Source organism: Danio rerio, chromosome 3 (assembly GCF_049306965.1).
Source record: "Danio rerio strain Tuebingen ecotype United States chromosome 3, GRCz12tu, whole genome shotgun sequence".
NCBI lineage: Eukaryota > Metazoa > Chordata > Actinopteri > Cypriniformes > Danionidae > Danio > Danio rerio.
This window is the reverse complement of record NC_133178.1, coordinates 5,661,134-5,684,250: the sequence shown is the minus strand read 5'-3', so window position 1 is coordinate 5,684,250 and position 23,117 is coordinate 5,661,134. Positions and strand designations below refer to the sequence as shown.

The following is a 23,117-nucleotide window of genomic DNA, read 5'->3' as shown; positions in this document are numbered from 1 at the left end:
CAGCCGAATTTCACTAATAAAGACATGTCCCCGCAGTTAAAATGGTTTCATTATAAATATTAGTATAGCATGGAGACTTCATCATTATGATTGTTCTCAAATTTTTTCTCAGGTTCAATGACAGCAAAATTCTCTTTAAAACTATTTATTGCATTGTTTGTTGTGTTGTTTACAATCAGTAGACTGACTCCTGAAGCAGAATAAATGCAGGAAAAGACATTTTCCATACTCATAATAACTAACTTTAAAACGTTAAATTGACCAATCATATTGTAAATCAGTGAGCCTGTGAAGTTCATCTGCTAAACAGCCACAACTCAGAAAACATTAAAAAAAAAATTGTTCACCCCCCAAAAGAATTATCATCATCCCTTCAATAAAGCACAACACCCTTACCTGACACTGTACATCTGACTGACCCTGCTCTGCCTGATCCTCAATCATTTCTTTCTCCTTTGCCTGTGATTGATAATGTGACATTAGTATTTTCATAAGCACTCATTCTGAAAGCCAAATTGCTTAATATGTGAAGTTTTTGTACTTGGCGTTTAGCTGCACTGAAAAATTATGTCCATTTTCTCTGTCATTTAATCCAATACATGACACTGCCAGGCAAGTTTATTTATGCTGTAGCACATTTTAGACACAATGTCAATTCAAAGTGCTTAACATAAAGAATGCAAAACTATCATAAAAATAATCACAACAACAAAAACAAAGAATTAAAAAAGGTCAACATTTTAATTTCAAATTAATTGAGTCACTTAAAACAGAATAGAAACTGATTAAACAAAAAAAATACAGTGGGGTTAGTGTGCACAGTGTAGCAGTGCTCATTTAGCAAATACACAACTAATAATATGCAAATTGTGGTCGTTAATGTTTAGTTAACATTATGCCAAGTCGTCACAAATGAAACAATGCATGGGAAACGGCTTTAGCCTTAGCAACAAGCTAATGTTACCTAGATAAGTAATTTTAATCGCTAATACAGCAGATTCATGGACAATTACATCCTTAATCAGCATTTTTGCCGCAAATAATTTATGAAAGAGTCAGTATTAACTACATAAAGGAGAATCGCTTTAAGGTGGGTTAAAACCCCCCTACTTACAACAGTAACTCAGCCAGGGGCGGACTGGGACTAAAAATTAGCCCTGGCATTGTAGCCACACCAGCCCACATTACCACACCGACACAGCCCCACCCAAGGACACGCACATTCACTACTTATATTTGTGTACAGATGGTAAAATTATATAAGCAGTACCTATTTAAGAGATATTTAAACATTCAATGTATGTGACTGAAACAAAATCAACCCATTTATATACGCAATCATGTCATTCATTTTCTTTTCGGCTTAGTCCCTTTATTAATCTGGGAATCGACAACTTATCCTGCATATGTTTATACAGTGGATGCCCTAAAAGCTGCAATCTATTACTGGGTTACCCAATTCCCAATTGGCCTACCCAATTCACCTATAGCATGTGTTTGGACTTGTGAAGGAAACCAGAAGCAAACCCACGCGAACATGCAAACTCCACACAGAAACACCAACTGACCCAGATAAGGCTCAAACCAGTGAGGTTTTCTTGCTGTGAGGCGACAGCACTACCTACTGCACCACTGCACTACCCCCTTTCGAGACTAGTTCAGTTAATTTTATGTAATTGGAAATGTCTGACTTGACTGCCTTTCCCTTTTTATGGTCCTTCTCTGACAATTAGCTTGTGTTGCACTCACTGTTTGTTTGACATTCTTGCCAAATTTTGATTATGTCTTTGTAACCTCAGATTAGGTTGGCCCATCTTGAAACCAGCCGGTTGTTGCTGACTGGGCCAATAATTAACATTTACTGTTATTCTTTATTTTATCACCATCATCATCATAATATTCACATCTCGATAAGAGATAAAAGCTACCTACATTTAAAAAATAATACATATGAAAAAATAAATTAAATAAAAAATGGTCCGGCCCTTCTGGCATTTGCCAGAATTGCCAGATGGCCAGTCCGCCCCTGAACTCAGCCCAAGGAACATGTCCCCCCTGGGATTTACGCCCATGAACTGCACCTGTACGGCAGGGTATGTGAACCTACACATAGAGGTAAAGCTGGTTTTATATTCGCACATTCAGACTTTCTCCTTAATAATATAATTTCATAAAAGTATTATTTGCAAACTCTAAATAGCGAAATCTTGTAAGCAGCCAATGACTATCAAAGTACAACATTGTTCACAGTCAAATAACCAGTGTTAATGTTGTTTTCAAGTCACACTTGCAGGTTATTTCAGAGCGAATATGCAAAGTGCCGTGGTAAACAATATAGGGAGTTTGTCACAAGTTGTCACTGAATGAGTGTGTGAATATAAAACTAACTTTACCTTAATAAACATAACTTTCACTTTTCATTCTTAGCATTCAGTGTCAGCAGTTTAATTAACCATATGTAACGGTTTTTGCTGAAATCATTTCTGCAATTAAAAACAAGTGATGTGTCTGATTCAGCATAGCGTGAACTGACCTGATATGACATGAGAACTGCAGTGTCCAGCATTTCTAATTAGCTCCTCACTTCATTCAGCTCCCATTTAGCCAAAGACGTCTGCAGTCGGTTTTAAACCAGTGTATAGTGTATGGTAAAAGTTACGTTTTCTATTTTTGGACTCGAATTTGGCATCCTACAGCACGAAACGACATGTTTACCATTGCAGCCTGTCTTTTTTTTGCAACCGTGTGACGTCATGTGTGATGTAGGTCGGTAATTGGTCTATTGGTAACTGCAGTCTATAGAAATGGGCGTGGCATAAAGTAGAGGCGTGGTAAAAGGTTTTTATTGGTCAAAGGTTTTATTTCTGGTCAAATGCGTTTACCAATTAGCTTAACATATTAAATAAGATGCTCGTTTAGCTTAAGGGTGGATCATTCTACTTTATGCTACTGGTGTTTAGCATAAAGAATTAAACGTTAAACGTATTCACAAAGTTTAATTAAAATAATGGGTATAATGGACACAAATGCTTGAATATCATTAGACAAATTAATTGTTTTTGTTCTTTTTACTGGCTATTTATAAATGCACTACTTAGAAAAGTGATTTATTCAGTACTATTTTAAACTGTGACTTAGTTGTTTCTCAGTGTCACTGAAATTATTGCCTAAAATAAATTTAATTTATTTTTATCTCCCAGTCTATTATCACCTTTCTCAGGCTTGCGTTTTTAATGCCAAAAGGGTACCTATAGGCGTGGTGTACGACAGAAAGTTTCAGTCAACGTCATTCTCAGTCAAGGAAATGTCAAAGTAAAGCTGTACGGGTCGTTCACATATCATACGAGAAGCACTTCTAACAAAACAGATGGTTCATACACTTAAACACTTGTGTATAAATGATCATTACTAACCTTTCTATCAACATGATTTGATTATAACTGCAGATCAATGACAGTGTGAAATAGCCTACTGTAACATCTGCAATTATATAAAATAAATAAATAAATGCAGCACACATACAGCCCTTTACAGTCTCCGATATGTTACTAATTACAGAAAAACACACAGTAGACGTTTAGTCCTTATTTGGGTTCAAAAACAACTAGAAATAAAGCCCAGTCAGTGCAAACCTCTCATCTGTAATTATCTTTATTCTTCTCCAGCACATGTGGCCTCTTATTAGAGAGTAATTCCATCAGTCCGAGTTCATAAGAGTTCAAAAGTTGATGATAATAGTTAAACAGGGCTGTTTGTTCATGCTTTAGGTTGCTGAAAGAATCATTTGCTCCTTTGTTTTTTTTGCTTCACTCTCGCGTTTGTCCGTTTCTGAAAGGATTGGATGTCAGATGCACTTCAATGATCACGAGCACGTTATTATCATCAGCTCAAGAAGATCTTGATTTCAAATATAGACGCAGACGCGAGTGCAAGTAAGAAAGTGAAACCGCTCACGCTTTTAGACGGGCTTGTAAAACAACAACAGGACACGGCAGATCTTAGTCTTCTTGGCTTTGTTGCTGTTCATCAAGACGATGATGAGGTTTGTTTAAGCTCGAGTTGACCATGGCTTGTTATTATATGTATATATTATTATGGTGTAATGTCTCGGCTGTGTTTTTAAAATGGCGGTTTCTTTGTTTTCATTCTTCTGCATGTGTATGCGCTGGTGACGTGTCTCAGTAAACCAATAGCATTCAGCTGCGCGTCTAGCTCTGCCTTTTGGTACCCTTTTGTCTTGCTTAGTACCCTTTCAAAAAGGTACCCAAAAAGTGGTACGGTTTTTGGTGCCCTTTGACAGTAGGAACGGCCTTAAAAGCAGGGCTTTACATTAGCTTTTTTGATCACCAGCCACAGTGGCTAGTAGTTTTCCAACGTTACCAGCCATGCTGCATTTTCACTAGCCACAATTTTGTTGTATATTTTTATATGCATAAATATGACTTAGACATGCTAAAATGACTTGATTTAGATTTTGTGTTATGTTCACATGCCTCCTTATTCATTTCACATTTTCGTGTATGAGCAAATGGGTCATGGTTTCACAGTGTGCAATTAGTTTTTATTTCACATCACTTTTCAGAACTCAAAATTAGGGATTTACCCAATTTATCTCTGACCACTCCAAACAATAATTATTACTTTGCCACAAATTTTGAATGTGTCAAACAAGCTAAATATAGCTGTATACTATACTTATTATTTAACAAAACATTTATTTAAAAAAAAAACAAAGAAAAACAATTGACTTTGAAAAATAATTATTGTCATGTATCAAAAATATGCACAGTAATCTGTCCTCGCTAAAGGTCTCTCAGTTCACCAGTTAACCACACATAAATGGGGTTAATCTCATATTAAACAAATGTTGTTGTAAAATATGATAATTAAACCATATAAGCAATAATAACCGTAAGCAAAAGAAAGCAGGTGAAAAACATACTGTGTGATAATGGAAGGACAATCACATGGTTAAAGCCAATTAATAATCTGTTCAAAGCGAAAGCAACCGGTTCTGTTTACAAAAATACATATTTGGAGCTCTTGAAAGCAGCAAGACTGTGTGTGCATTAGCATTACTTTTTTGCCTGACTATTTGAAAGAGATCCGATCACAGTTGCGTTTCAGGCATGTGTGCTTCAAAGGAGGAAACAGGAGCGCGCACGCGCTTTAAAGGGCCATGAAACCCCCTCGTTTCAGCAGGGTGTTTTCACACGTCTACTTTGGAAAAAGTCAGAAAAGTGGGCGTGTCCAGCTCTGTTTAGGGGGGAGTGTCGGAGGAAAAAAAGTGGGATGGTGTGGGAGTGTCTATTTGGGCACGCGCGAGTTTCAGAGTCAAAATTCACACACACAGTAGAAAGTGATGGTGTTTAACCTACAAGGACATCTGTAGTCGAATTATTTGACAAATTATTAAATGGTGGACTTTAACTGCAGTTTGGCTCTTTCATTCAGGGAATTCATTCATGCCCCTCGCGACAAACGAGATATTTGATTGGAGGAGCTGCTCTAAGCGTGTATTTTTCATGCAATGTTTGATACCGCACGGCGAATGAAAGAAAAAAAACCCTCCGCATTTCCCGGAAACTTAGATGCACACGGCAGGTAGCGTCAGAAAGCCGCGTGTGTTATTCCGCTCACAAAATGCGGTAAAAACCCTACACGAAGTTAAAGTTTGGTAGTGGTGCTAACGTGTATACACTCGGTGCAATAGTTTGTTTGATACGAACAAACTGAATAAACAAAGAGCACTGGTCGCTCACTTACCAAATCTGTAGAGACAGGACAATCCCCAGCAACTAGAGCCGCGTCTTTATGAAGAGAATACTACAAGCGAATCCGGATCTCAGCGTTTGCAGATGAGAACAGCTCTCAGGTAAACAAAGTTCCTCCTTAGACACGCAAGTTATTGTTGTCGAGCGTCGCGTACACTGTTAATCCACACGTGACTCTGAGCTCTCACAGAGAGAAAATGAAAACAAAACTTAACTGCAGCAAACTATAAAAGCAACACTTCACGCTTGTTTTGCCAACACAACATGGCGTCTCTGTCGTGTAAACACTGTGACAGTAATGAATATTAATGAAGTTGCACAATAGAGCGCGCTGATTGGTTTGAACCAAGCCTTACTCATGCATTAATGCATCACACTGTAAGACGTAATAAGACACACTCTGGCACAGACGTCCAGTCTGCACGCTGGAATACACGCTATTATGTCATGACCGTGACGCAGCTTCAAAACTTCGTTTCAAACCGGAAGTACGAATTTGCTTGAAATAACGCAAAAACAACCAATTTACACTTTTTAGTGAAATATAGGTGTCCTAATAGTGTTTTTAGCAGTGTGGGACACATATACGACTGTCAACAGCTCAAAAAATGTGTTTTGGTGTTTCGTGACCCTTTAAACTGTCACGCGCATCACATCAGCTGTTAGCGCGAGTGATTATCCTCTCATTATTCATCTGCTTTCTTCTGTTCGCGCGAATGCAATTTTTTTGTTATTTTTTTTTTTTTGTTAGTCGTGCTATTTCTCCATTCTAAGATCACATATTGGGTCATTCTTATAGTCGAACCCTGCTTTTAAGAAACCCACAATTCAAAAATTATTTTCAACCAGCCAAAGTGGCTAGTGGGAGTGACTGTCTAACCCGCCAAAGCTGAAATCTACCCGCATTTGGCGGGTGTTAATGTAAAGCCCTGCTTAAAAGCATACAGAAACGTACCACTCAGTGGAAACGGCCATCAGATACTGTCAACTACAACTACAGTAAATCAAAGGCACATTTCTGCTGTGTTTTCAGCACACCTGCCTGGAAGTCTAGTATACCAAGAAAGAGCTTGATTCGCTAGTTCAGGGCACCAACGCAATCTCACGGCAATTCGTAACTTTTTGATATAGTGGCTAATTCGTATAAATTCAAATGATTTTCTGCTGTCAAGTTACATGTAAAGACAAACAACTCCAAAACCAGAGGACTTGAAAATATGACTAATTTTTTTTGCAGCTCAAAGTGCATAGAGGATGGATCTACAGATATTTCATGTGAATAATGAACGACTCAAACCTGATAGAATATAAAATAATCAATCATTTCCCCTTTCTGCACATACAGCAATGAAGGAATCACTCTGAAAGGACTCATTATTGCAGAGTCACATTAAAGATTTGTTCCAGAACGACCCATCAATACTGCAAGTTTGCATATCTGTATCTCCAGTGTGAATCCTCACATGTGATTTCAGGCTTCTAAACTGACTGAATCTCTTGTTGCAGTGTGAACACTTGTACGGTTTCTCTCCAGTGTGAATCCTCTCATGTGATTTCAGATTTGATAACTGACCGAATCTCATGCCGCAGTGTGAACACTTATACGGTCTCTCTCCAGTGTGAATCCTCTCATGTATTTTCTGGTTTCCTAACCAATTGAATCTTTTGTCGCAGTGTGAACACTTGTACAGTTTCTCTTCAGTGTGAATCATCTCATGTATTTTCTGGTTTCTTAACTGACTGAATCTCTTGTCGCAGTGTGAACACTTGTACGGTTTCTCTCCAGTGTGAATCATCTGGTGTTGTTGTAAGCTTGTAGATGTAAAAAAAGTCTTCCCACACTCAGAGCACACATACTCTCTCACACCGGTGTGGATCTTCTGATGTCTTCTTAAATTTACTTCATGTGCAAAACTCTTTCCACACACAGAGCATGAAGGCTTCTCAGTTGCATGAACTCTAAGGTGATCATTCAGCTTTGAAGCCAACAGAAATGATTTTCCGCATTGATCACATGAGTGTGTTTTCTCTCCAGAGTGGATCAACATGTGTCTATTAAGGTTTGATGAGTCTCTAAAACTCTTCCCGCACTGAGAACATGTGAATGGTCTCTCTCCGGTGTGAATCCTCATGTGGACCTTGAGATTGTCTTTGTTTGCCAGACTCTTCCCACACTGAGTGCAGGTGACACGTTTTCTGTCTTTTCTCTTCAGTGATTTTGTTTTTCCTCTCATTTTAACTCACGTCTCCACAGTCAGGCCTAAAATAAAAGTGAAAAGACAGCATTTTTTAAAAGTGATATAAAAAATACAGATCTTCCAGTCACCTTCTTTATAAAAATATTTAAAACTTGCCCAAACTATTTTCATTCATTCATTCAATTGCAACAACTGCTGTAACACATTGAGTATTAATTATGCAGTGTTTTTAACCACCCAATGCTTATTTTATGTTTTAGACATGTAAATACACACTTGTACTAGTAAAACAAGACATTTAGAGCAGGGCCGGATTGGCTAATTGGGAGGACCAGGAGAATTCCCGCCCTTCCGTATTTTGGCTGCAGGGGCCGCTGTCCCTAGCTGCTAGCACTCTTAGCAGTTGCACTTTTTTCATTTATTTACTTATTTGACCGTAACCTCACTGTTTTTATCCATTATTTTGCCGCAGATCCGCTCTCTTTATTTTCTCGCAGCCCTATGAGCAAAATGCAGCCTGCAGGTTAATGATGACATAAATATCATTCGACCCCAAACAGCAGCACCTTTTATATTTCGATTTTAAATCGAAATCGATCGAAATTTATGCTCAATTTCGATTATCGAATCAAAAAATAGAATCATCGATGCTGCCACGCCCCCATGTCACGTCAGCTTGACTTGCCAAGCGGGAAAAAACACGCTTGTTGAAGTGCTTGTTAAAGGGTCACGAAACACCAAAACACATGTGTTTGAGCTGTTGACAGTCGTATATGTGTCCCACTCTGCTAAAAACACTATTAGACACCTATATTTCATTAAAAAGTGTAAATTGGTTGTTTTTGCGTTATTTTAAGCAAATTCGTACTTCCTGTTTGAAACGAATTTTTGAAGCTGCGTCACGATCATGACATAATAGCCTGTATTCCAGCGTGCAGACTGGGCGTCTGTGCCAGAGTGAGTCTTATTACGTCTTACAGTGTGTTGCATTAATGCATGAGTAAGGCTTGGTTCAAACCAATCAGCGCGCTCTATTGTGCAACTTCATTAATATTCATTACTGTCACAGTGTAGACGACAGAGACGCCACGTTGTGTTGGCAAAACAAGCGTGAAGTGTTGCTTTTATAGTTTGCTGCAGTTAAGTTTCGTTTTCATTTTCTCTCTGTGAGAGCGCAGACTCACGCGTGGATTAACAGTGTACGCGACGCTCGACAACAACTTATGTGTCTAAGGAGGATTATTGTTTACCTGAGAGCTGTTCTCATCTGCAAACGCTGAGATCCAGATTGTAGTCTCCTCTAAATAAAGATGCGGCTCTAGTTGCTGGTGATTGTCCTGTCTCTACAGATTTGGTAAGTGAGCGACCAGTGCTCTTTGTTTATTCAGTTCGTATTTTATTCGTATCAAACAAACTATTGCACCGAGTACAATAGTTAGCACTAACAGTTACAACCAAACTATAACCTCGTGTTGGATTTTGTGACCGTAATAACACACGCGACTTTCTGACACTACCTGCCGTGTGTATCTAAGTTTCCGGGAAATGCAGAGTTTTTTTTTTCTCTCATTCGCCGTGCGGTATCAAACATTGCATGAAAAATACACGCTTAGAGCAGCTCCTCCAATCAAATATCACGTTTGTCGGGAGGGACATTAATGAATTCCCTGAATGAAAGAGCCAAACTGCAGTTAAAGTCCACCATTTAATAATTTGGCAAATAATTCGACTACAGATGTCCATGTAAACACAGTCACATTGTCCGCTGTGGGTGTGTGTTTTGACTCTGAAACTCAGCGCGCCCAAATAGACACTCCCATACCAAGCCGCTTTTCTTCCTCCGACACTCCCCCCTAAACAGAGCTGGACACGCCCACTTTTCTGACTTTTTCCAAAGTAGAGGTGTGAAAACACCCTGCTGAAACGAGGGGGTTTCATGGCCCTTTAAACTGTGCAGACGCAGGAGAGCCATCGACAGAGCTTAAACCTTCAGGGCTCGACAATAAGGACTGCCCGATAGCCCGGGGCCAGCGTGCGAGACGCTCAGGCCAGTGTACAGTGCTGCCTTGTTGGCTGACAGATCGAGCCTGAGCTGCGTGCTGTGACTGTCTGTCAATTGTGTGCAAACACAATCTTACGGTGCTTTCACACATAGACGTTTGTTTCGGAATCTGTCTCGTTTCCCCCGTTAGCGCAGTTTGTTTGGCATATATCCAGCAGTTGCGCTCAGCGCTCGCATCCGCGCCAAATCAATCAGCCTGAATGAGACGGTCTCTGCCCTACTGAGCGGATTGATTGTAGCGAGAAAACAAAACAATGCAATAAACTAACGACCCAGGCTATATCACAGTGTATTATGATCGTGTAATAGCCATATATACGGCTATATGTAGAGAGAATAATGAGCAGGGCGAGATGTCATTCTTACCGGTAAATGCGAAAGTGAAAGCATGCTGAAATATTACCGAGAGCTGTTTATCCAGCCTGATCTCGGTTTATCTGTCAGGAAAATTGATCGAAATTACTATCTGTTAATTTTTCCATATTTTAATCGTATAATATGTTGTATTAGGCCTGTTGTTTTGTTCATTTCCGCACTGACAGCTCGAAAGAAAGATTTACATTGATCTGATGAAGTCTCGGTTCATCTGCTATGTCTCTCTGTAATTTAAGCCTATAATACAGAATTCTAGTCAACGTTTCTTTAATAGATTGATTAATTCAATAGATCGATTTTTACAAAACCTGAAAATTGAAATGAGACTTTGTATATATGAGAAAGTCTGACCTCTGCTTTATATTCGGTGACGATGTCTGTGGGTTAAAATTAAAGTGCACATTTTTGCTTATAAAATATTCTATACACAACTGCTCTAAAGTTTGGGGTAAGTATAATTGTTATATATGTTAAACTAAGCTTCTGCTCACCAAGGCTGCAATTATTTCATCATAAATACAAATTGTGAAAGGTTGCACTATAAAATAACTGTTCAAAAGTAGTTTATCATTTAATTTATTCATTTATTCCAGTGATTTTAAAGATGAAATTTCAGCTTCATTACTCCAGTCACATGATCCTTCAGAAATCACTAATATTAATTATTATTATATTTATTAATGGTAATAGTAACAAAAGCAATAATGTCTGGAGTAATAATTTTATTTGAAACTACATACAATAACAAAGCAGTTATTTAAAATTTTGATAAATATTTAACAAATTAACATTTTTTACATTTAATAAATGTAGCCTTGATGAACTGAATGTTTTCTTAAAAACATAAAAAAATAACTGTAAATATATATATATATATACAGTGGAAGTCAGAATTATTAGCCCCCCTTTGTTGTTTTTTTTCTTTTTTTTTTATATTTCCTGAATGATGTTTAACAGAGCAAGCAAATATTGATAGTATGTCTGATAATATTTTTTCCTCTGAATAATGTCTTATTTGTTTTATTTTGGCTAGAATGAAAGCAGTTCTTAATTTTTTTATGAACCAATTTAAGGTCAAATTTATTAACCCCTTAAGCTAATTGTTTTTCAGACTGTCTCCAGAGCAAACCATCGTTATACAATAACTTGCCTAATAACCCTAGCCTGCCTGGTTAACCTAATTAACCTAATTGAGACTGCTTCAATCTTTTACTTTCACACTTGTACTTAGTCATTTTAGCAAACAGATACTGTTGGCTGGTTCCTGTTGGTTGTGCACCTATTTTTACCGACGCCATTATAACGACACAGATCACTGCCTATTCACAAGAAAAAAGTGATTGACAGGTGGAAATTATGTGTGTAACTTGCCTTTATTCATTTACTGTATGATTTGTTTATGGGTAAAACAAAGACCATCCAGGTCAGGTAGTTTAAACGGTAGGCTACAAATAAATAATTAGTTATTAATTGATTAATTATTCATAATCGAAAATCGAATTGAATAGTGACTTAAGAATCGAAAATGTAATCGAATCGAGGATTTGGAGAATCGTGACACCCTTATGTACAAGTGCCTCAAACTCACTTATTTTAAGGCAGGAACCAGCGGACGTGCAACAACTTTTACTATGAGGTAAGCACAAAACAAAACTTTCCATCTGGGGCTCCACACTTGTAAACAATCGCTCCATCGGGCTCACGCGGCTCTCAGCCGACAAATCACAGAGCTTGCGATACGCGTCGTTGTGACGTGTAGTTACATTTTTTGCGAGGTGCACGTCAGCGCTGCAGACGGCCACGGCGTAGGGCTATGCGTCAACTATAGCATACACAAGTGCTTGACGCAGAAGTATAAATCAGCCTTACGAGTGAAATGATTTTGTTCAGCCTGTCAAACTCTTCCAGAGCACCGATAGTTAATCTTAATAAATTATGTTTTTCTATGAAACCCTGGGTAAAAATTCTGGGTGTTATTCTAGATGATAGCTTGAGCTTTGACAAACAGATAATTGTTGATAGTTCTCTCTGTGTTGGCGTGGATTTCCCCCAGATGCTCCGGTTTCCCACACAAGTCCAAATATATGCGGAACAGGTTGATTAGGTAAGCTAAATTTGTCTGTAGAGTATGCGTGTGAATGAGAGTGTATGGGTGTTTCCCAGTAAAGGATTGCTGCTGGAAGGGCATCTGCTGCGTAAAACATGCTGGACAAACTGGCGGTTCATTCTGCTGTGGCGACCCCTGATTAATAAAGGAACTAAGCCGAAAAGAAAATAAATTATTATGCCTGTTATTAAACTGTAGTAATTTATAGCAATTTAAACTCCCCCTTCAATATGTAAAGATCTTTGACTGCATAAACTCAGGGGAAGAATGCCTGAGTGCATCAGTGACATCAGGTTTTACACTTTTTTTTTTGTTCTTGAATGTTAAAGCGGCCCTCATATGAATTGTCAGTCACTGATATGCCCCCGCCGATTTATTATTATGATTTTAACAGCTCAGGGATGTTCAAGGACAACATGTTTGTGCACTTTCTAAAGATTTTAGTTCTGTTTTTGAATAAAGGGAAAATAATCAACAGATTAGTCAACTATTAAAATAATCGTTAGTTGCAGCCCTAAAAAGTACATTTGAGTGTGTAACAGAAGAGTACGCAAACTTTGGCACATACTCCTTCCTCATTAACTGAACGTTATGTTGTTTAGTCACGTCCCCTTTCAATCATCTCCACACATCATCCACATTTCTTCCATATTTAATTCCCAACATTACTGGAGATTCAGCTGTGTGTTAATCTGCTATTCAACAAGTCTTTCATGCAGAGAATCTCCTCAGGTCTTTGGATAATAATCATTCGTGTAGCGGCAGTAATGGAGCAAATTAATGCTGGAAAATAGAAAAATACTAAAAGAAAAGGAGAAAACTAACAGTCCAGCTTACAGAACTAAAATGCCCATCAGTGCTTCACACCCCAGTCCAGCAGGTGACAGTAGAGCACCTTTAATGCTGATTCACCACAAAACATCTACAGAAGAAGAGTCCAGTGGAGGAGCTCCAGACTTCTGTTCTGTGTTTACTTTATTATTAAAGTTTTTGCTTCTAAATGGGCGAGTTTGAGCTACGAGTACAGTAATAAAGACAAAGAATAAATCTTTAGTAACTTAATATAGCTTAGCTTAATTTTTTACTTGCTTTCTTTTAACAAAGTCAGGGTTATTATGTGTAACATGGAAATTTGCATCTTAATCCTTTTATCTTACTTTTGTGCGATACCCTCTGAAAATACGAACTGATAAATAATGAGAAAAACATAAATAAGGACAGAATCATACCTGTTTGTGTATGAAATATTAGCTGAAATAACAAAGTCCAGCGTTCCTGATCGCTTCTGTAGAGGAACTCACAGTTGAGCCCCAATATATACTGAATAAAGGCAAGCAGCTGAAGTGTCCGTCAGATAAACAGTCTGGCAGCAGAAGGTTCAATATAAAAGCTGGAGTGTGTTGTCGTGATTTCTTCAGCACTGAACCTCCACACGAGTTTTCCTTGCTCTGAGCTTTTACTCGGATAATGCCTCTGCTAACTGTGTGCTCAGCACTACTGCCATCTAGAGGACAATAACAGCAGCATCCACTAATCGCCACATCCCCTTTCATTAGAGAGAGAACATCATCTGCAGAGCACAAACAACCGATATACAACATAAAACTCTCTAATTGTGACTAAAAGACAAAGTCGCCTTCACACATTTAAATATAATTACCCACATAATAATAGAAATAAATACTATATAGTGTTTTACTGTAGTAAAGTACATGAATGAATCTGTTACTGATAAGATTGTTCCGCAATCTTTCCCAGTCGTGCTTTGCTCTGTTTTATTTATTTATTTTTATTAAGCCCATAAACAGTGTATACAATTTATACATACAACAACAAATAGGCAGAACAATCATATTTAACAATGAAGAAAAAGAAATGCAAAAACAAAAAAAGAAACAGCTTTTTGGAGCCTTTTTGTTATAAGACAATTGGATCAGTGAAAGGTATTGTTTAAATTTGTTTAAAAACCCCCACAAACATAGGTCTGGAGTTAGAAAATTTTGACTTATGAATGTGAAATTTAGCAAGCAGCAAAATTAAGTTCGCCACATACAACTGTTTACTTTTAGGTTGTTAATACTCAGTAAAGCCCAATACTACATCTTTCCAATACAAAGTACATTCATTACACTTTTTACTTCGAATAAAATTCAAGACATTTTTTCTAAATATTTTTGTAAATGGACGGTACCAAAGAAGATGGACAACAGTTTCAAAGGTTTGCTCTGTTTGGTGGTTGTAAGTTCACGCTGGTGACGCCATCATGTGGTTTGTGTTTGATTGGCGGAAGGAGGGAACGCGTGTTCGAAAATAGAATCAGTGTTCCAAACCGCAGAATGTTGAGAAGAGGATGTTCTAGAAGGTTCTGGTTTATTTCCGTAAGAAATCTGAAGTACTTTAACCGCTAATATTGGCCATAATATTATTATATGTCGGACGCAAATCGATCATAAGTACATTCTCGAGTAAAAGTGCAAACAAACTACAAACATGGCGGACGCGGGGGGCAACCGTCAAAAAGTAGAGAGGCTTAGGTAACATTCTTTGAATGACTATAATAAACATCTAGCCGACTGGAAAATATTTAAATCACGTTTTCCGTGTTATATTTCATCTGCAACAACAATGTGAACTAATATAAAGACGTGTTTAAACATTACCTTCTGAATGCATAATTATCCAAATACCTGAAAAGATTTCTCAGCATGAAAGACTCGTGAATGGCAGATTAACCTACTGCTGAATCTACAATATAGAAGGTAAGTAAAAATGAAAGAAATGGGAATGTGTCGAAATGATTGACAGGAGGAGTAAATAAGCAACATAACGGTTTATTAATAAGTAGTATGTCCCAAAGTTTGCATGCTATTCTGTTAAACGCTCAAGTGCCCCTACTCCCTTTTCTTCACAAAAGTACATACATTTCAGAACGTACATGTCTGCGAATTGGGACAAAGCAAATGAGTTTAGTATGGAGAAGATCAGGCTCATTTAAAACGACTTACTAAATCAGAGAAAATTTGTCTTCAAAAAGTATTTAGTTTCTCTCATTTTCATATGGTGTGTCTCCTCCATCAGGCCTGAAATAAAAATAATGCATATTACATTTATAAAAAGTGAAATAGACAACTATGAAAATGCGATAACTTGATGCAATTTATAAATCATGCAAGGTACACTGATATTAGAGGGATACAACGTTAGCGTTAGCTCTACTATAAAAGATCTGGGTGTCATATTAGACAGCAACTTAACTTTTGAAAATCATATATCCAATGTCACAAAAACTGTCTTTCATCTGAGAAATATCGCTAAATTACAAAGTATGCTATCCATCTCAGATGCTGAAACGCTAGTCCATGCTTTTATGACTTCTAGGCTGGATTACTGTAATGCTCTTTTTGCTGGCTGCCCAGCATCCTCTATTTACAAACTCCAGCTAGTACAAAGTGCAGCTGCCAGAGTTCTTACCACGTCTAGAAAATATGACAATATCATCTCAATTGTTCATATTGAGATGATTGGGTGTGTTTGAATCCCTGCAGACAGAACTGTTTACTGTCATCTATAAGAAATTCACTCAGACTCCAGATCTCATTCGGACATTTACTGAAGATAAGTTGTGGTTTTCTAAAACAATACAAAAATCTCACATAAGTAATTATATAAATAACAATTAGAACAGCAAATAACAATATTAATAATTATAAAATAGTAATACTAATTGCAGTAACTGCACAACATGTAAATGCAAATAATCAGAGCAGTTGTTCCCTAACTGTCCACAAGAGGGCGCCAGTAGTCCACTAAACGTGACTGAGGCACATTTTCTATAATAGAATAAATCAACAAGTGTAAGTGGTAAATAACTAGATGAAACAATCACGTTTATCTATGTAAAGTGTTTACATTACCTCCATTAAGTATACTGCACATGGAAGCAAGCTTATTAGTCAACTGTTATCAATTACTACTCCAAAATCAGACATTAGGCGTTATTGCATGTAAACATTAGCAGATAACTTTCAACTATATACATCAGCAGTGGTGTTATTCTGCATGTAAACGTAAGCAGATAACTTTCACTTTGCAGCGATTTCAGTTCGCGAAATGCTCAGCACACCTGCTTCTCTTCCTCTTCCAAGTCCCGCCTATTAAAGTGACGCTGCAAATGCTTATTAGTCAGCAGCAGAATGTAAAAGAAGCCCTTTGAACAATCTGGATGCGGCCTTTATGATGCAAGCTGAGATTGCATCACTCAGCGATGCAATGTCAGACACAATGCAATCAATGGAGTGAGTGACATCACTGTGACGGGTGGGGTTAGGTGAGTGCATTAACAAGCGATGGATACAGCTCTGATTGCACTGCACCAGGTCTGCATCCAGACCCCTCTCCAATTTTATCCTCATTACACTGGCTGCCTGCTAAGTTTTGTATTGATTTTAAAATATTACTTCTTACTTACAAAGCTTTAAATAATCTAGCTCCTGTTTATCAAACCAACCTTCTGTCTCGCTATAATCCAACTCGCTCTTTAAGACCTCAAAACTCAGGGCTTCTGGTGGTACCTAGAATAGCAAAGTCGAGTAAAGGAGGTCGAGCCTTCTCATTTATGGCTCCTAAACTCTGGAATAACCTTCCTGATAACGTCCAGACACACTCTCTCAATTCAAAACTAGATTAAATACCTATCTTTCTAGTAAAGCATACACTCAATGCATCCCATAGCAGTATGATGCATGAATGTGCTCCACATATCTCTCTTATATAGACCAGGGGTGTCCAAACTCGGTCCTGGAAGGCCGGTCTTTATTCTCTACTTCCACCTGGGCATCCCAAAGCCCCCAGAGAGTATGCAGTGCCACTGATGCAATCCAAGACCTGTGATGATGAGATGATCCTAAGGTTTCTGCAATCCCGGACCAGGCCGTATCCTGAGCAGCTGCTGTGGTGGTCATGGAAAAGTGGAGAGCATGAGACTGATTCCTGTGATGCTCCAGGCACAGCTGACATCCAGCACTCTCCAGTGTCTAGACTGTAGCTCTGCACAAGACCTTTGGCCATAGGAGAAATGGTCGTGCCCAACTGAGCCTGGTTTCTCTCGAGATTTTTTAATTCTTCACTTTCGTTAATTGGTGAAGTTCTTTCCTCTCCGCTGTCGGCACTGGCTTGCATGGTTCAGGACCTGTAGAGCTGCGCATCGATGGATTTGCTCTTCAGTGTTTGAATTCTCAACAGTGACAATTAAACCACACTGAACTGAGCTAAACTGAACTGAAACACTGAAAACTGAACTGACAAGCAATCATAAGCATGTGATCCTCTCGAAATTAGTTTATAAATAAACTTCACGAAAAGAAAGTTGGAGACACAGAAAAGTTGAAGGAACAAAACACAGTTCGAGGTATAATTAAAAACATCAGAACCAGTAGTTGTTTAATTTTTTATCAAAATATATCTTTATTTAATCTCATTTTAATGCGCTGCAGTTGTGAGTGTGACCATATCGGAAACAAATATGGCAGCGAGCGTAACGGAAGTGACTTTTTGGTCCCCATGAATACTGCAAACCAAATTGAAGATTAAGATCATGAAATGATGTAACTGTGTACAATCTCGAGCAGAAATAACGTACTTTTTGAGTTCATTCAAGCAGATGGAAAATCTCACCAAGATTTTACAGGTAATTGATTTAGTGTCCTAAACACCTTTGAGCTACCCATAGTGATTACATTTACATTTAGTCATTTAGCAGACGCTTTTATCCAAAGCGACTTACAAATGAGGACAAGGAAGCAATTTACACAACTATAAGAGCAACAACGAATAAGTGCTGTAGGCAAGTTTTAGGTGTGTAAAATGTAAAAAGCAAAGCATTGGTAATGTAAATTTTTTTAGTACAGTTAGCAGTGGAGCCAGAGAGGGAGTTGCATATTAGTAAGTAAAGTGGAGACTAAATAGTTGAGTTTTTAGTCTATTCTTGAAAATAGCGAGTGACTCTGCCGTTCTGATGCAGTTAGGGAGTTCATTCCACCAACTGGGCAGATTGAGCGTGAGAGTTCGGGAAAGTGATTTCTTCCCTCTTTGGGATGGAACCACGAGGCGACGTTCATTCACAGAACAGATGTTTCTGGAGGGCACATAGATCTGCAGAAGTGAGAGCAGATAAGAAGCTTCTGCTCACCAAGGCTGCAATTATTTCATCATAAATACAAATTGTGAAAGGTTGCACTATAAAATAACTGTTCAAAAGTAGTTTATCATTTAATTTATTCATTTATTCCAGTGATTTTAAAGATGAAATTTCAGCTTCATTACTCCAGTCACATGATCCTTCAGAAATCACTAATATTAATTATTATTATATTTATTAATGGTAATAGTAACAAAAGCAATAATGTCTGGAGTAATAATTTTATTTGAAACTACATACAATAACAAAGCAGTTATTTAAAATTTTGATAAATATTTAACAAATTAACATTTTTTACATTTAATAAATGTAGCCTTGATGAACTGAATGTTTTCTTAAAAACATTTTAAAAATGATTGTAAATATATATATACATTTGAAGTCAGAGTTATTAGCCCCCCTTTGTTGTTTTTTTCTTTTTTTTAATATTTCCTGAATGATGTTTAACAGAACAAGCAAATGTTGATAGTATGTCTGATAATATTTTTACCTCTGAATAATGTCTTATTTGTTTTATTTTGGCTAGAATAAAAGCAGTTCTTAATTTTTTTTATGAACCAATTTAAGGTCAAATTTATTAACCCCTTAAGCTAATTGTTTTTCAGACTGTCTCCAGAGCAAACCATCGTTATACAATAACTTGCCTAATAACCCTAGCCTGCCTGGTTAACCTAGTTAAGACTGCTTCAATCTTTTAATTTCACACTAGTACTCAGTCATTTTAGCAAACACCTCAGATACTGTTGGCTGGTTCCTGTTGGTTGTGCACCTATTTTTACCGACGCCATTATAACGACACAGATCACTGCCTATTCACAAGAAAAAAAAGTGATTGACAGGTGGAAATTATGTGTGTAACTTGCCTTTATTCATTTACTGTATGATTTGTTTATGGGTAAAACAAAGACCATCCAGGTCAGGTAGTTTAAACGGTAGGCTACAAATAAATAATTAGTTATTAATTGATTAATTATTCATAATCGAAAATCGAATTGAATAGTGACTTAAGAATCGAAAATGTAATCGAATCGAGGATTTGGAGAATCGTGACACCCTTATGTACAAGTGCCTCAAACTCACTTATTTTAAGGCAGGAACCAGCGGACGTGCAACAACTTTTACTATGAGGTAAGCACAAAACAAAACTTTCCATCTGGGGCTCCACACTTGTAAACAATCGCTCCATCGGGCTCACGCGGCTCTCAGCCGACAAATCACAGAGCTTGCGATACGCGTCGTTGTGACGTGTAGTTACATTTTTTGCGAGGTGCACGTCAGCGCTGCAGACGGCCACGGCGTAGGGCTATGCGTCAACGCGTAGGCTGTGCCGTAGCATACACAAGTGCTTGACTCAGAAGTATAAATCAGCCTTACGAGTGAAATGATTTTGTTCAGCCTGTCAAACTCTTCCAGAGCACCGATAGTTAATCTTAATAAATTATGTTTTTCTATGAAGCCCTGGGTAAACATTCTGGGTGTTATTCTAGATGATAGCTTGAGCTTTGACAAACAGATAATTGTTGATAGTTCTATCTGTGTTGGCGTGGATTTCCCCCAGATGCTCCGGTTTCCCACACAAGTCCAAATATATGCGGAACAGGTTGATTAGGTAAGCTAAATTTGTCTGTAGAGTATGCATGTGAATGAGAGTGTATGGGTGTTTCCCAGTAAAGGATTGCTGCTGGAAGGGCATCTGCTGCGTAAAACATGCTGGACAAGTTGGCGGTTCATTCCGCTGTGGCGACCCCTGATTAATAAAGGAACTAAGTCGAAGAAAATAAATTATTATGCCTGTTATTAAACTGTAGTAATTTATAGCAATTTAAACTCCCCCCTTCAATATGTAAAGATCTTTGACTGCATAAAATCAGGGGAAGAATGCCTGAGTGCATCAATGACTTCAGGTTTTACACTTTAAAAGCTTACAGAACTAAAACGCCCATCAGTGCTTCACACCCCAGTCCAGCAGGTGACAGTAGAGCACCTTTAATGCTGATTCACCACAAAACATCTACAGAAGAAGAGTCCAGTGGAGGAGCTCCAGACTTCTGTTCTGTGTTTACTTTATTATTAAAGTTTTTGCTTCTAAATGGGCGAGTTTGAACTACGAGTACAGTAATAAAGACAAAGAATAAATCTTTAGTAACTTAATATAGTTTAGCTTCATTTTTCACTTGCTTTCTTTTAACAAAGTCAGGGTTATTATGTGTAACATGGAAATGTGCATCTTAATCCTTTTACCTTGCTTTTGTGCGATACCCTCTGAAAAGAGGAGAGAAATGTAAATAAGGACAGAATCATACCTGTTTGTGTATGAAATATCAGCTGAAATAACAAAGTCCAGCGTTCCTGATCGCTTCTGTAGAGGAATGTACAGTTGAGCCCCAATATATACTGAATAAAGGCAAGCAGCTGAAGTGTCCGTCAGATAAACAGTCTGGCAGCAGAAGGTTCAATATAAAAGCTGGAGTGTGTTGTAGTGTTTTCTTCAGCACTGAACCTCCACACGAGTTTTCCTTGCTCTGAGCTTTTACTCGGATAATGCCTCTGCTAACTGTGTGCTCAGCACTACTGCCATCTAGAGGACAATAACAGCAGCATCCACTAATCGCCACATCTCCTTTCATTAGAGAGAGAACATCATCTGCAGAGCACAAGACATAGACATGATAAAACTCTCTAATTGTGACTAAAAGACAAAGTCACCTTCACACATTTAAATATAATTACCCACAAAAAATATAGAAATAAATACTATATAGTGTTTTACTGTAGTAAAGTACATGAATGAATCTGTTACTGATAAGATTGTTCCGCAATCTTTCCCAGTCGTGCTTTGCTCTGTTTTATTTATTTATTTTTATTAAGCCCATAAACAGTGTATACAATTTATACATACACCAACAAATAGGCAGAACAATCATATTTAACAATGAAGAAAAAGAAATGCAAAAAGCAAAAACAAAAAAAGAAACAGCTTTTTGGAGCCTTTTTGTTATAAGACAATTGGATCAGTGAAAGGTATTGTTTAAATTTGTTTAAAAACCCCCACAAACATAGGTCTGGAGTTAGAAAATTTTGACTTATGAATGTGAAAGTTAGCATGCAGCAAAATTAAGTTTGCCACATACAACTGTTTACTTTTAGGTTGTTCATACTCAGTAAAGCCCAATACTACATCTTTCCAATACAAAGTACATTCATTACACTTTTTACATCGAATAAAATTCAAGACATTTTTTTCTAAATATTTTTGTAAATGGACAGTACCAAAGAAGATGGACAACAGTTTCAAAGGTTTGCTGTTTGGTGGTTGTAAGTTCACGCTGTTGACGCCATCATGTGGTTTGTGTTTGATTGGCGAAAGGAGGGAACGCGTGTTCGAAAATGGAATCAGTGTTCCAAACCGCAGAATGTTGAGAAGAGGATGTTCTGGAAGGTTCTGGTGTATTTCCGGCTATTTCCGTAAGACATCTGAAGTACTTTAACCGCTAATATTGGCCATAATATTTTTATATGTTGGACGCCAATCGATCAAAACTACATTCTCGAGTAAAAGTACAAACAAACTACAAACATGGCGGACGCGGGGGGCAACCGTCAAAAAGTATAGGCTTAGGTAGCATTGTTTGAATGACTATTAATTAACATTTAGCCGACTGGAAAATATTTAAATCACGTTTTCCGTGTTATATTTCATCTGCAACAACAATGTGAACTAATATAAAGACGTGTTTAAACATTACCTTCTGAATGCATAATTATCCAAATACCTGAAAAGATTTCTCAGCATGAAAGACTCGAGAATGACAGAACCTGCTGCTGAATCTACAATACAGAAGGTAATTAAATATGAAAGAAATGGGGATGTGTTGAAATGATTGACAGGGGGAGTAATTAAGCAACGTAACGGTTTATTAATAAGTATGTCCCAAAGTTTGCATACTCTTCTGTTACACGCTCTAGTGCCCATACTCCCTTTTCTTCACAAAAGTACATATATTTAGAACCTACTAGTCTGCGAATTGAAACACAGCAAATGAGTTTAGTATGGAGAAGATCAGGCTGATTTAAAACGACGTACTTAATCAGAGAAAATTTGTCTTCAAAAAGTATTTAGTTTCTTCTTAATTTTCATATGGTGTGTCTCCTCCATCAGGTCTGAAATAAAAATAATGCATATTAAATTTATAAAAAGTGAAATAGACAACTATGAAAACGCGATAACTTGATGCAATTTATAAATCATGCAAGGTACACTGATATTAGAGGGATACAAAGTTAGCGTTAGCTCTACTATAAAAGATCTGGGTGTCATATTAGACAGCAACTTAACTTTTGAAAATCATATATCCCATGTCACAAAAACTGCCTTCTTTCATCTGAGAAATATCGCTAAATTACA

At 37.6% G+C, this 23,117-nt stretch overlaps 1 non-coding gene across 1 annotated transcript; it reads right to left on the bottom strand.

The window, feature by feature from the left end:
- Positions 1–3,635: 3,635 nt before the first annotated feature.
- On the bottom strand, positions 3,636–21,236 carry LOC101882703 (uncharacterized). Its single transcript, XR_012400775.1, has 4 exons — positions 21,016–21,236; positions 15,522–15,596; positions 13,746–14,086; positions 3,636–8,034 (listed from the first exon to the last, which is right to left on the bottom strand). It is a non-coding gene; the product is annotated as an uncharacterized protein (transcript).
- Between the last annotated feature and the right edge of the window lie 1,881 nt (positions 21,237–23,117).